Source organism: Bufo bufo, chromosome 3, assembly GCF_905171765.1.
Source record: "Bufo bufo chromosome 3, aBufBuf1.1, whole genome shotgun sequence".
Taxonomy (NCBI): domain Eukaryota; kingdom Metazoa; phylum Chordata; class Amphibia; order Anura; family Bufonidae; genus Bufo; species Bufo bufo.
The window spans coordinates 324251844-324266260 of NC_053391.1; positions in this window are offsets into that span (position 1 = coordinate 324251844).

Below are 14417 nucleotides of genomic sequence, written 5' to 3' on the forward strand. Positions count from 1 at the left end.
TTGCATGCTGACCTGCATTCCCTGGATTTTATGTGGCTGTCATGGCCCATGAACAGGTAGGAACAAGAGTTAGGGACCACTCATGAGACAACCTTGACGCGGTGAGTGGCTTACTATGCTTTGGCCAAAATATAAACCAATGTCTCATCCAGCATGGAGGGCAGAGTGCTGGATGTAGTGTGCGATCACATTTGTATTTTCCGTTTGACTAAGAGAAATGTGCCCTTGCCCCCTACCTTCTGTGACACACAGTGAGCGCACATCATACATAAAATTCACAGTGTATATAGGGAGCTCACACTCAGGACATATGTAGCACACATGGACACATGCAGCATGCTTAGGATATGGGCAACACATGCCTCAGATGCACACCATTGCAAGGTTCATATGTCACTCATACACATGCACAAATATCACCCTCACTATAAACTGTCACTCAATGACTTTAATAAGAATGTCATAACAGTTCTAATCTTATGCTAATCCATGGCCACTATGGATAATCATGCCATACCATATTATAGCTAAGCAAAATCTAATCAACCCCAATCCAGTTGCAACTTACTACTGCACTCTCCACTCTCCACAATGTATTTGGAACACCCCACCCTCTTCACCTGTGTGCAGCTAAACTGACTTCACACACTATATCAAGCCCCCGAAATGAAGATATGGTTTAAGTGATTGAAGTTGATCTTTAAAGTAAATATATTTATGCTTATTAGGCTACTTTCACACTAGCGTTCAGAGAGGATCCGTCTGGTGTCTGCACAGACGGATCCGCTCCTATAATGCAGACGTTTGGATCCGTTCAGAACGGATCCGTCTGCATTATAGTTTAGAAAAAATTCTAAGTGTGAAAATAGTTCAGACGGATCCGTCCAGAATTTACATTGAAAGTCAATGGGGGACGGATCCGTTTGAAAATTGAGCCATATTGTGTCATCTTCAAATGGATCCGTCCCCATTGACTTACAATGTAAGTCTGGACGGATCCGTTTGCCTCCGCACGGCCAGGCGGACACCCGAATGCTGCAAGCAGCGTTCGGGTGTCCGCTTGCTGAGCGGAGCGGAGGCTGAACGCTGCCAGACTGATGCATTCTGAGCGGATCCGCATCCACTCAGAATGCATTGGGGCAGTACGGATACGTTCGGGGCCGCTTGTGAGCCCCTTCAAACGGAGCTCACAAGCGGAGCCCCGAACGCTAGTGTGAAAGTAGCCTTAGTCTTCTAGGAACCTATGACGTGTGAGATGCACCGTAAAAGTCACATTTTTGAGGCTGTATTCATATTTGTGTGGTAGAAGTCCCTCAAGCAACACAACTTCTTCAAACAGCTGTAGATGCCAGTAAATGTTTAAACAATGTTATGTTTTAATTTTTCCAGATTACAATCTATATTAGAAAACTAAATTAAAGTGCTTTTCACAGACCAGCAGCTCAAGCAAGATAGCCCATAATCCTGACAAGAAATTTGATTAGATTCAAATTAATTTGTCACAAATCAATATAAATCTGGTATACCCAGGCCAATCCGCCTAAAAGCAGTGTTTTAAATCTGGCATAAAAATGGATTTCAGACAGAATTGGGCCAAATGGATGTCAATATAATGACATCCGTTCTCCATAGAAATGTAGGTTAAATAAAACAAAAACATTTGTTTCCGTTTTAAAGAACACACAGGCGGATTCTACGGATAGAAGGCTGAAAACCAGCGAAACACTGGTGTAAACCCACCATAAGGTCTGTTTTACTGTGACGGTCACGTACACTACACACAGGGGGGAGGATAGTGACCACTGCGCTCCACCCTCACCCCTGGCCCTGCCTACTTTCCTCGCAAGTCCTAATGACAGGGTACAACTAGATGGCAGTCCCTAACTTAGGATACGTGCTGGGAAGACAGACAAGACAAATAACGGAATGTGAACGGACTGGGTCAGAACCAAGAGAGCTATGCAGTACAAAGGGTTAAGCAAAGAATGGTCAGGAGAAGCCGGGGTCAAATACCAGGAGAGTAGAGAAGTACCAGAGGAGTCCGCAAAGAGTAGTCAGGTTTCGAGCCGAGGTCACAATACCAGGAGGGATTCGCAGTACAGGAGGAGCAGGCAAAGGATCGTCAGGTAACAGGATCAGGTGAGTAATCAGTAGTCCAACAAATAACCAGGAACCTAGAATTAACAGGCAACCTGTGGCCAGCAGGTTGCCTGCATTTATAGTGGGGTCTGAGGGTCATGTGACGTGGCCAGCGTCACATGACCGACAGACAGACAAGTCGAGCACCGAGTTATCAGCTCGGCGCTCAAGGCAGACCTAGGAGCAGGGAGCCTCCCAGCCAGCAAAGCCACCCTGGGAATGAGGCCAAACACAGATCCTCGCTCCCGAAGCTAAGCAGCAGGTTTGCGGCTGATGGTAGACCGAGTGCGCCTTTGGCGCCCCGTGACAGTACCCCCCCTTTTACGAGGGGCCACCGGACCCAAGACTTCAGGCGATGGCCTTTCAGGGTGTTCTAAATAAAAAAAATCTAACCAGTCTAGGAGCATGAACCTCCCTAGCAGGAACCCAAGATCTCTCTTCGGGTCCTTACCCGTTCCAGTGAATCAGGTACTGTAAGGAATTACGCACTCTCCTGACATCCACTATCTTAGACAGCACATACTCGACAGCATCATTAACAAGAACCGGCGGAGGCGAGGCTTTTGACGGTACAACAGGTTTAAAATATTTTTTAAGTAGAGATTTATGAAATACATTATGAATGTGGAATGACTCGGGCAGCTCCAACTTAAACGATACCGGATTAATCACCTCCATGATCTTATACGGTCCAATAAAACGAGGAGTACATTTTCTAGAAGCTACCTTGAGAGATAGATTCTTGGAGGACAACCATACTTTATCCCCAACCTGAAAGTTCACCCCCTTGGAACGTCTCCTATCGGCCTTGAGTTTTTGGGAACTTTGAGCATTTTCTAGGTTCGATTGAACCCAGGCCCAAACTGTGCACAATTCGGAGGAGAGTTTATACGCTTCAGGGTTAGAGGAGGAGACGGACGACCCAGAATGAAAACTGGGATGAAAACCATGGTTACAAAAGCAAGGGGAGACCCCAGCAGAAGAATTAACACGGTTATTCAAAGAAAATTCTGCCAACGGAAGGTATTTAACCCATAATTGCTGGTCATCAGCAACATATGACCTCAGGAATTGTTCCACAGACTGATTAAGGCGTTCAGTCTGCCCATTACTCTCAGGGTGGTAGGCGGAGGAAAAAGACAACGAAATCTGAAATCTTTGACAGAAAGCCCTCCAAAATTTGGACACAAACTGCACACCCCTGTCAGATACAATATTTTCCGGGATACCATGTAACCGTACAATTTCTTTCACAAAAATATACGCCAGGGTCTTGGCATTCGGGAGTTTAGACAGAGGAATAAAATGAACCATCTTGCTAAACCTATCGACCATTACCCTCCGCCGACGGCAGGTCAGTAATAAAGTCCATCGAGATATGGGACCAGGGTCTACTGGGAATGGGTAGGGGTCGTAGGTTACCAGGAGGGCGAGTCCTAGGTGTCTTAGACCTAGCACAAACCTCACAGGCTGACACGTAGGACTTGACATCCCTAAATAGAGTGGGCTACCAATAAGATCTAGAAACCAGCTCTAGTGCCCTCAAAACCAGGATGTCCACAAAAGGCAGAATCATGACACTCACCCAACAGCTGGAGGCGAAATTGTATGGGGACAAACAACTTATCTGTTGGGGTGGTTGCCGGTGCCAGATGTTGTTCAGCCTTAATGAGAGCCGAGATATCTTGGGTTAAGGCTGCTACGAAGATATTTGCTGGTAGGATGGATTCAGGCGGTGCCTCTGTAGGCTGAAAATCATGGAAGCTCTGAGATAATGCATCAGCCTTCATGTTTTTACTTCCAGGCCTGAAAGTAATGGAGAATTCAAAATGAGTAAAAAACAGTGCCCATCTAGCCTGACGGGGATTCAACCTCTTAGCAGATTCGAGAAATATAAGGTTCTTATGGTCAGTGACAACTGTTACACAATGCCTTGCCCCCTCCAGAAAATTCCTCCACTCCTCAAATGCCCACTTAATAGCCAGCAACTCCCGATTCCCTATGTCGTAGTTTCTCTCGGTGGAAGAAAATTTTCTGGAAAAGAATGCACACGGTCTCAGGTTAGTTAGACTAGCAGGACCTTGTGAAAGGACTGCTCCTGCGCCGTCCTCAGACACATCCACCTCCACAATAAAAGGTCTCTCCTGATCTGGCTGGATCAGAATGGGAGCGCTACTGAATGCCTTTTTTAGTGTTTCAAACGAAGTAATGGCCTCAGTAGACCAGTTCTCCAAATCCGCCCCTTTCTTAGTAAGATCGGTCAACGGTTTAGCAATTACTGAAAAATTCTTAATAAATTTACGGTAGTAATTGGCAAAACCTAAGAACCGTTGTAAGGCCTTTAAGAATGAAGGCCTTACCCATTCCTTAATAGCTAGTACCTTACCAGGATCCATCTTGAAGGCGTGGGGGGTCACGACATGCCCTAGAAACAGTATCTGCTGTACACCAAAGACACATTTCTCTTGTTTAGCGGACAACTGATTCTCCCTCAACACCTCTAATACTTGTCTAAAATGAGACACATGAGATTTGAAATCAGGAGAAAATATCAAAATGTCGTCAAGATAGACAATGACAAATTTTCCTAAAAACGCTCTAAGAATATCATTCATAAAGTTTTGGAACACAGCTGGGGCATTGCTGAGTCCAAAAGGCATAACCTGATATTCAAAGTGTCCTGCCGGAGTATTGAACGACGTCTTCCATTCGTCTCCCTCCTTGATTTGGATTAGATTATATGCCCCTTTCAGGTCAATCTTAGAAAACCAGGTTGCCCCCAGAACCTGGTTAAATAAATCCGGAATCAATGGGAAAGAGTATCTATTCTGGATAGTGATCTTAATCAATTTTCGGTAATCGATACAAGGCCTTAGACCACCATCCTTCTTCTTAACGAAGAAAAACTCCGCTCCCATAGGAGAGACAGAAGGTCTAATGTGCCCCTTACCGAGGCTTTCCTTAATATAATCCTCCATGGCCTTGCGTTCAGGCTTAGAGAGATTATAAATACGCCCCTTAGGAAACCTGGCACCTTCTACTAACTCTATGGCGCAATCATAAGGTCTATGGGGTGGTAGAACCTCCAGGATAGGTGATGAGAACACATCAGAAATTTCCCTAATGACCGTGGGTAATATATCAGATTCTACTGAGACCCCAGCTTGTACCACAGACAAGCACGAGTCACACTTAGGTCCCCATTTCACCAACTCCCCCTTGGACCAATCAATAGTGGGGTTGTGTAATCGGAGCCAAGGCAACCCTAGTACCACCTCAACCGGTAAGTTCTCCAGGACTAAGAGGGAACATTTCTCAGAGTGGCTCACCCCCACGGTTAAAGAAATCTCTGAGGTACATGACCTCACCATACCACCTACCAGGGGAGTGGCGTCAATAGCCATGACATGGATAGGTGTAGGAAGAGAAAGAATTAGAATACCCAGTCTAATGGCGTACTCAGAGTCAATAAAGCTGGCCGCTGAACCAGAGTCAATAAAGGCCTTACCCGGCCATTTATTAACCCCCAGGGATATTGTTATAGGTACCAAAAGTTTACATTTCGTAATATCAGGGTGTACCTGGTCTTTAGGTTGCGTTGACTTGGGAGACTTAACGGAGAGAGCCTTCTTAGGACACTGGTTGATCCAATGGTCAAGATCTCCGCAGTAAAAACACACTCCACGTCTGCGCCGCAGATTCCCTTGAGTCATGCCGACCTGCATGGGTTCTTCGGTAGAGACCTCAGCATTGTTTCTTGGATAGACCTCAGGCTGGACCACCATCTGAGAAGAGAACTGTCGTTCCTGTCGTCTCTCTCTAACCTGTCGGTCAAGTCGGACTACAAGGGTTATCATCTCCTCTAGAGTCTCTGGAAGCTGATAATTCACTAGAAGATCCTTTAAGTTATCAGACAGACCTGACCTGAACTGACTCTTAAGTGCTGGTTCATTCCATCCTGAGGGAACACACCACCTTCTGAATTGGGTGCAATACTCCTCCGCAGGTAGATCGCCCTGAACCAGAACCTTTAGAGCAGTCTCGGCTACCAATGTCCTGTCTGGTTCATCATACAGGGTACCCAGGGCCTGAAAAAAACCCTCCACTGATGTTAAACATCTGGCGTCAGCAGGTAAAGAAAATGCCCAGTCCTGGGGATCACCCTGTAATCGGGAAATGACAATGCCCACGCGTTGACTCTCGGGGCCAGAGGATACGGGGCGCAAACGGAAAAAAAGTTTACAATTTTCTTTAAAGGAAAGAAACTTCTTCCGATCTCCAGAAAAGGGCTCAGGAAGCTTAAACTGGGGCTCTAAATGTGGACTGGAGGCCTGAGGGATGGAAGTACCTTGTCCTAGCTCAAAAGAACAGAGTTTCTCCCCTGGCTCCTGCACCATCTGCGTCAGGTTAAAGACATGGTCAGTCAGGGTCACCAGAGGATTCATGATACAGTGGTTAGGTTACGGCCTGTTAATCTGTGACGGTAACGTACACTACACACAGGGGGGAGGATAGTGACCACTGCGCTCCACCCTCACCCCTGGCCCTGCCTACTTGCATCGCAAGTCCTAATGACAGGGGACAACTAGATGGCAGTCCCTAACTTAGGATACGTGCTGGGAGAACAGACAAGACAAATAACGGAATGTGAATGGACCGGGTCAGAACCAAGAGAGCTACGCAGTACAAAGGGTTAAGCAAAGAATGGTCAGGAGAAGCCGGGGTCAAATACCAGGAGAGTAGAGAAGTACCAGAGGAGTCCACAAAGAGTAGTCAGGTGGGAGCCGAGGTCACAATACCAGGAGGGATACGCAGTACAGGAGGAGCAGGCAAAGGATCGTCAGGGAACAGGATCAGGTGAGTAATCAGTAGTCCAACAAATAACCAGGAACCTAGAATTAACAGGCAACCTGTGGCCAGCAGGCTGCCTGTATTTATAGTAGGGTCTGAGGGTCATGTGACATGGCCAGCGTCACATGACCGACAGACAGACAAGTCGAGCACCGAGTGATCAGCTCGGCGCTCAAGGCAGACCTAGGAGCAGGGAGCCTCCCAGCCAGCAAAGCCACCCTAGGAACGAGGCCAAACACAGATCCTCGCTCCTGAAGCTAAGCAGCAGGTCTGCGGTTGATGGGAGACAGAGTGCGCCTTTTTGCGCCCCGTGACATTTACATTTGCATGAAACAGATCCAACTGGCTGTTCCCGGCCAGAACAGCCTGTTGGATTTGTTTCACGCAAACATGAAACAAGCCTAAGGCATATTCTTCCCAATTGGTGGCCCAATCTCAATGTGAAGGCTTGGAAGTTACAGCTGCATAACACAGTATTCTAAATCAACTTGGAGGCCCAATTTCAGTGTGCTGGCCAAGAAACCCCATGGTAGGAATGGCAGTAGAGGTAGCAGGCGGGTGGCACCAGGCAAGTCGCAGCATCGGAATGGTGGCAGTAGCACGTCACTACAAGTAACGGCCTATTTTGCACAATATTCCAGTGTGCCAGAACAGTGCAGTATGATCATTAGTGGCAGAATGATCTATTCTGATGCATTAGGCACTAGTGTCTGGAAATCCTGGTTGATTCACGCCTGATTCATCTTTATGAAGACTCGAGACCTAACTTGCTGCTTATGGAGCTGGTGCTGCTCTTGCCCCTGCACCAGTTATGGCAGTGGAGTGTCAGTGGTGCTCGTAGGCAGCGACCAACCGACTGCACAGCATGTCTCTATAGTAGTCCAGTTTTACATCCCTCTCAGAAGGTTTTAAAAATGCACCTATTTTGACCTGTAGCAAGGGTCCAGTAATGTGGTAATGTAGTCATCCCGCTGCCAAATTCTGACAATGCGGCTGTCAATACGCAAACATGACAGCATGCATCTGGCCATTTGCACAAGGGACTCGGAGGGCCTCCCTGCCTCCATCTCCACTGCATACTGCCACAGTCTGTTGGGGTCTTCTGCATCGTCTTCATCGTCATCCTCCAGTTCCTCCTGCTCCTCCTGCTCCTCTCCTGTTGCTTGGGCAGATAAACCACCTTGTTGTGTATAAAATTCCCGGGCGTTTATGTCCTCCTCCTCCTCTGCCAGTTCATCCTCCGCAGGGCTCAGGTTGCCGTGAGATGTAGACGCCAAATCTTCTTTCCCCTTGCCAATCAGATTTCTCAGCATCCCCTTCAGGATGTGAAGGAGTTAAATGACATCATTCATCCCATAGTTCTGCCAAATGATAAATAAAATGGCCTCCTAAAAGGGCCTGTGCAAACAGCACGTGTCACGCATGAGCTGCCAATGGCTAACGTGGATGTTACACCAGGTAGTAAACCTGTCCATCTGCAGCATTAAGAAACCTTTGACTTCCTTCCTCGGACAGGTGGTCTAACATATGGAGCATGGAGTTCCAATGGGTGGAGACATCGCATATCAGGTGATGCTGGGGAAGAGCATTTTGCATTTGCAGCTCAAGGAGGCTGTGTTTTGCACAGTAAGAGTGGCTGAAGTGCATGCCCAGTTTCCTGGACATTTTTAACAGGTCTTGCAGTTCAGTGGAAGACTTAAGAAACCGGGTGACAACTAGATTGAAGACGTGCGCCATGCAAAGCGCATGGCTCAGCCCTCCCTGATGCAATGCAGATAAAATGTTTTTCCTGTTATCAGTAACAATGGTACCTATCTCTAGTTGGTGAGGAGACAGCCAGCATTTTTTTTATTGATAACGCAGAGAAGTTCCTCCCTGGTGTGGCTCCATTCACCCAGGCAGATGAGGCACAGAACCGCATGACAATGGCTAGCTTTGCATAGGTGATATGATGGAGGATCACTGTGAACTGTGCCTAGAGGGGAGGGTGAGGACAAGTTGGAGGATGAGGAGGCAGAAGAGGACATTGGAGCAGAAATTCCACGATTACAACACAGAGGCGGCATTGCCATCACCTGGCCAATCTGCTGGTGTGCCTGGTCTGGAATGACATTTACCCAGTGGGCTGGAAATGACATATATTGTCCTTGACCATAGTTACAACTCCATACTACAGCACTGGTGTGAACTCTACCAGGCACTGAGAGGCTCAAGGACTGGCCCACCTTCTGTTCAACGTACATGTGCAGGGCTGGTACAGCTATTTGTGAAAAGTAATGTCGGCTTTGGACTCTCCACCTTAGGTGGGCACAAGCCATCAGTTCTATGAAAAGATTCTGCCCCTTTTGCTGACATTGATGAGCCCAGACTGCTGGAGAGGGGGTGTGCATCAGTTGCTGCATCAGTCTGTAAGTCTAAATCAGTGGTACAGTTTTCCCACACCACTTTATGGTGACGCTCCATGTGTTGATGCAGGGCCGTCCTGCCAACATTAGCACTCTGGCCGCACCTCACCTTCTGCCCACACATCCTGCATAGCACCATGCTAACGTTCCCCAATGACTGTGCCAAATATTCCAACACTGCCAAGTATTGCATTTTCCATCCACCACTGAGTGATGTCTGTTTGCCAGGGGCGGGCTGGGCCGGGGGGCAGGGAGGCAATTGCCCCCCAGGCCGCCCTAAAAAAAACTGCCGCTGGGCCGTCTTTAACAAATAATTATTATTATTTTATTAATTTTTTATTCCTCAGGGCCGCACCGGCGATCACCCCAGGCGGCGTGGCCCTGGATGTAATTGCGGCGGCGGTGGTGGCGGCGGGCAGTAGGAGATGAGCGCTTCCACTGTGGAAACTCTCATCTCCATATTCATCTGTATCGCCGTCCTCAGGCAGCGATACAGATGGCTGTACTGTGGGGCAGGGGAGGGAGAGGCGTGTCCCTACCCTGTTCTTCTGATAGGCCGCAGGCACTAATGCCTGCAGCCTATCAGAGGCCGGCTCAGGCAGCGCGATGACGTCATTATCATCGCGCCGCCTGAGCCGGGCAGCACACAGCAGGGACACAGGCCGGAAGAGGCCTGCATCGCATCGCTGCTGATGGAGGTAAGTATTAGTGTGTTTTTTTTTCTTTCTTTGCGGGGGGAGCTGTCACTATGGGGGGGGAGCTGTCACTATGGCTATGGGGGGGAGCTGGCACTATGGGGGGGCTGCCACAATAGGGGGGGCTGGCACTATGGGGGAGCTGGCACTATGGGGGGAGAACTGGCACTATGGGGGAGCTGGCACTATGGGGGGGAGAACTGGCACTATGGGGGAGCTGGCACTATTGGGGGGGCTGGCACTATGGGGGGGGATCTGGCACTATGGGGGAGCTGGCACTATGGGGGAAACTGGCACTATGGGGGAGGAGCTGGCACTATGGGAGGAGCTGGCACTATGGGGGCATTTCTTACTGGCACATTATGGGGGGCACCATGGGGGACAGGAGCACTATGGGGGTATCTGGGGGCTCTAAAGGGGCTTTTTGTAATTATTGGCACATTATGGGGAGCACTATAGGGGAGAGTGGCACTATGGGGCATCTGGTGTCAGTATAGGGCATTATTTGGGGGCACTATGGGGAAGTGGGGGCTCTAAAGGGGCCTTTTTTATTGGCACATTATGGGGGGCACTATGGCATTTGGTGGCACTAAGGGGGCATTTTTTACTGACACATTATGGGAGGCACTATAGGGGAGAGCGGCACTATGGGGCATTATTTGGGGGCACTATGGGGGAGTGGAGCACTATTGGGGCATATGGTGGCACAAAGAAGGGGCATTTTTTACTGGCACATTGTGGGGGAGAGGAGCACTATAGGGAAATCTGCTGGGGGCACTAAGAAGGGGCATTTTTTTACTGGCATATTATGGGGAACACTATGGGGAAGGGGGAGAGGAGCACTATGAGGGCATTTACTGGGGCACTATATAGGGGTATTTTATACTGTCATACATTATGGGGACATTAGCTTAACTGCAGGCACTAAGCGGGGGTATTTCATGTACTGTCATATTATAGGGAGAATTAGTACTACTAGGGGGTATTATGGGGAGCTTTACTACTACTGGAGGGCTATGAGGAACATGATTACTAGTATGGGCACTACAGAGGCATTATTACTACTAAGTGTGCTCTGGCAGAGAATTATTTCTATTGGTGAGATTTTGGGGAGCACTGTTACTTTGGGGGCACCCTGGCATAGTATCAGCTTAGCACAATAATTTTTGGGGGACATTATCTTTATACTATTAGTGTCTGGGCGCAGTTATTCTTTAGAGCACTGTGTGCCAATAATTGTTGAAAGGGACACTATCTGTGTGGAAGTAGCATTTCCAGGGGGACTGTTTCTGCAGTATAGTATTGGGGGTGACAAGAAAGGATGCTCAGAAGATGTGAAGATGATGGAAATGTGGGAAACTAATGTCTGTTTCTCAATATCTGCAGAGACGAGAGATGGCAGAAAAATCATCATGGCGGTCTGGTCTGAATGGAGAAGATAAGGAAAGAGAACGTCTGCAACAAAGGTGACATCACTGGATGTAAGAGGTATAGGGCGCTATGTAGGAGAGGAGATGCTCCGGCTCCTCCCCCTGCCATTTGCAGAAGGAGGATTCAGAGCTGGGTGAGGACGGCCAAGGTGGGCAGCAGGCCACGGACGGGTGGCAGATGGTGGGGGGAATCACAGGCCTTGAGCAGGATCTGAGGAGGGAGGAGAGCGGAGGAGCTTCCTGGCTGTAGCCTGCTGTTGTTTATTGTATAATGTGAAGCAGGCAGTGCAGCCAGGACAGGCCTCCCCTCTCCATATGATGTGTAGAGACAGGCCGCAACTATAGAATGTCAGCTGTACAGTGTTTGTTGGGAGTGGCCTATTATATGTAGGAGGGGCTTTTAATAATGGGCGGGGCTAAAATGGGCCACTTGACTGGATTTGCTCCCCAGGACTAAGGCTGCCAGCCCTCCCCTGCTGCTTGCCACTGCTTTTTATGTTCTTCACAGGTTTTATGTTCCTTCACAGGGAGTAGCAGCCAGTGTACCTCTCTTTTGGCTCTAGATCTCCCACTGCTACCACACTGCTGTCTCATGGGCATGCTGCCATCCTCTCCCCCTGATAAAGACGGTACCCCCTCTACACCCGGCTCCCACGTGCGATCGGCTACATCATCATCTACATATGTTTATGTGAGTCACTTGTGTCACCCTCACCTGTCTCTTGCGTGCGTCCCTGACCTCTCGCAACAGGTGCTCCCACCCGACTATCATAATCGGTAGTTTCACGCCTAAAAGAGTTTGCAATGGACCTCTCCTCCAAGTCTGTAACTGCTTACTGTCCTTACAAAGGTCATTGTCACTTTAAAGCGGAGCAGAGCCGGCGGCTACAATTGCTTGGCTAACAGACGGAGCAGCAAAAGCAAGAGGCAGGTTCAGGAAAAGTTAGGGCATACAGGCAGTTCCTGGGTCATGCCAACTAAGTATGGTGTCAGAGGAACCCACAGATTCCTGGCTGGGTGCATCTTTTGTAACTTGAGATTATTATGAACAGCGAGTCAACTATTCCAGTACAGCTGGATTTTTTTTGTCAATACATGACCACTGCATGACTGTGGCAACTCTGGCCTGTTGCTGCAGCTGCTACCACCACCCCTTCACATCTACTGTATCTATCTATCTATCTATCTATCTATCTACATACAGTAAATAGTCTGCTCAGTCTCCTGTTCTTCAGGACTTTCATGCAGGATTTTTTTATTTTATGGAATCTGCGATGGAGACCCCAAACCGAGCCTCCAGCATACTGTAGATGTGCACCAGCCTATAAACATACATACAGTATATATTCACATTTACACAAACACATGCACACACAAAGGACACACAAACATTACACACAAACATATGGTGTATATATATATATACATATATATATACTGTATACATATAGATACACGCACATTATACATATACTTACTCTTGTTATCTTCTGTCATGAAGCCTGGTTAGGTAAAGGGGACAATTACCTTGCTGCACCATCCCAGGAAGACATAGCTTCTTTTTTTCTTTCTTTTTCTTTTATTTTTATACAGGGAGAACTTCTGGGGGGAGCAGAAGACAGGTCTCCTGGATTCTTCCTGATTCACTCTCCTCATGTCTCTGTAGATTCCATGCACCTTTTCTTTACCTTCTGACAGCTAACACTAATGGCTATATTCAGTTACAGCCAACAGAAGCTCAGCTTTACACTGCAAGGGAATAGTCTGAAAATGACCCCGACATCAGAACGTGACCTGACGGCCAGATGTCTTCTGACCCTTCCTCATTCACCCCTCCCTCTTCCTTAAGTATTCTGTTTGGATTGTGACTAAATACACACATGTACCTCTCCTGCACTGACTGACTGTCTCTCTCCCCCATTCTGTGCTGACACCGCTGAGCAGCCATACATGACTCGTGACTGATTCTGATCCACGTAACCTAGGAATGTCATGTGATATTGGGACGTCAACCTGTCCTCATCGAGTATAGTATTTAGCCTTTACCATTCTGTTTTTTCTATAACACAGTCTGCATATGAAGACTGGAAATACACTGCAGGCTTTTAAGACAGTGATTGTTTTGGATTGACATGCGCCCCTTGGAAACATGGGCCTAGGGCTGTTGACCCAAAAGCCCCTATTATAATCCGCCATTGCAGTAACTCTACAGTTAACAGAATGAATTAGCTAAGAATATTGGTGCACTGTGCGAGATTGTGGAACAGCTCTTCCTGTATAATGTTTGTGCATAATCGTATTGGAACTGTCATTTAGCATTTTGGGCGCTAGAGGCCGTTGTTTCCCCACACAGCTAAAGTGACTGCTGGATTTGAATATGCAAAGGAGCTGATGACTCATGCTTATGACTCATGCAGACAGTTTTTCTGAGAAGAACACGAAGGAGAGAGGGTCAGACATCTTGGGAGTATGGTGTGTGTGAGACACAAGCTGGTCTCATCTCGGCGTTGGAGTGTCCTGCAGTGATCAGGGTGATAGTATAGAGGGACTTTCCCCCGTTCCGTACCCAGATCCTATGCTCAGGAGAAGGGATTGTCTCCAAGCAGAGCTGATTGGAACTTTGAAAGAAAAGGACATCTACTCAGCAAGACCGCAGGTGTGCTTACAGGCCTGGAACTATCCTGATGAGAGACATCCTCTGTTACCAGATGGGATCAGGTCAGTGAAACCAGGTTTTGTTGTGTTCATCGCAGTGGTACCTGAAGAATCTGAGACTGAGCTTGTACCTGCCTTTAGTTAGATAGGTAGGATTTGTATTCGGCAGGCTGCCTGGGATTGTTTGCGGCACAGTATCGACTTTTCAGGCTCTGCTGTGGGCGCCATCGGTCAGGGTTGTT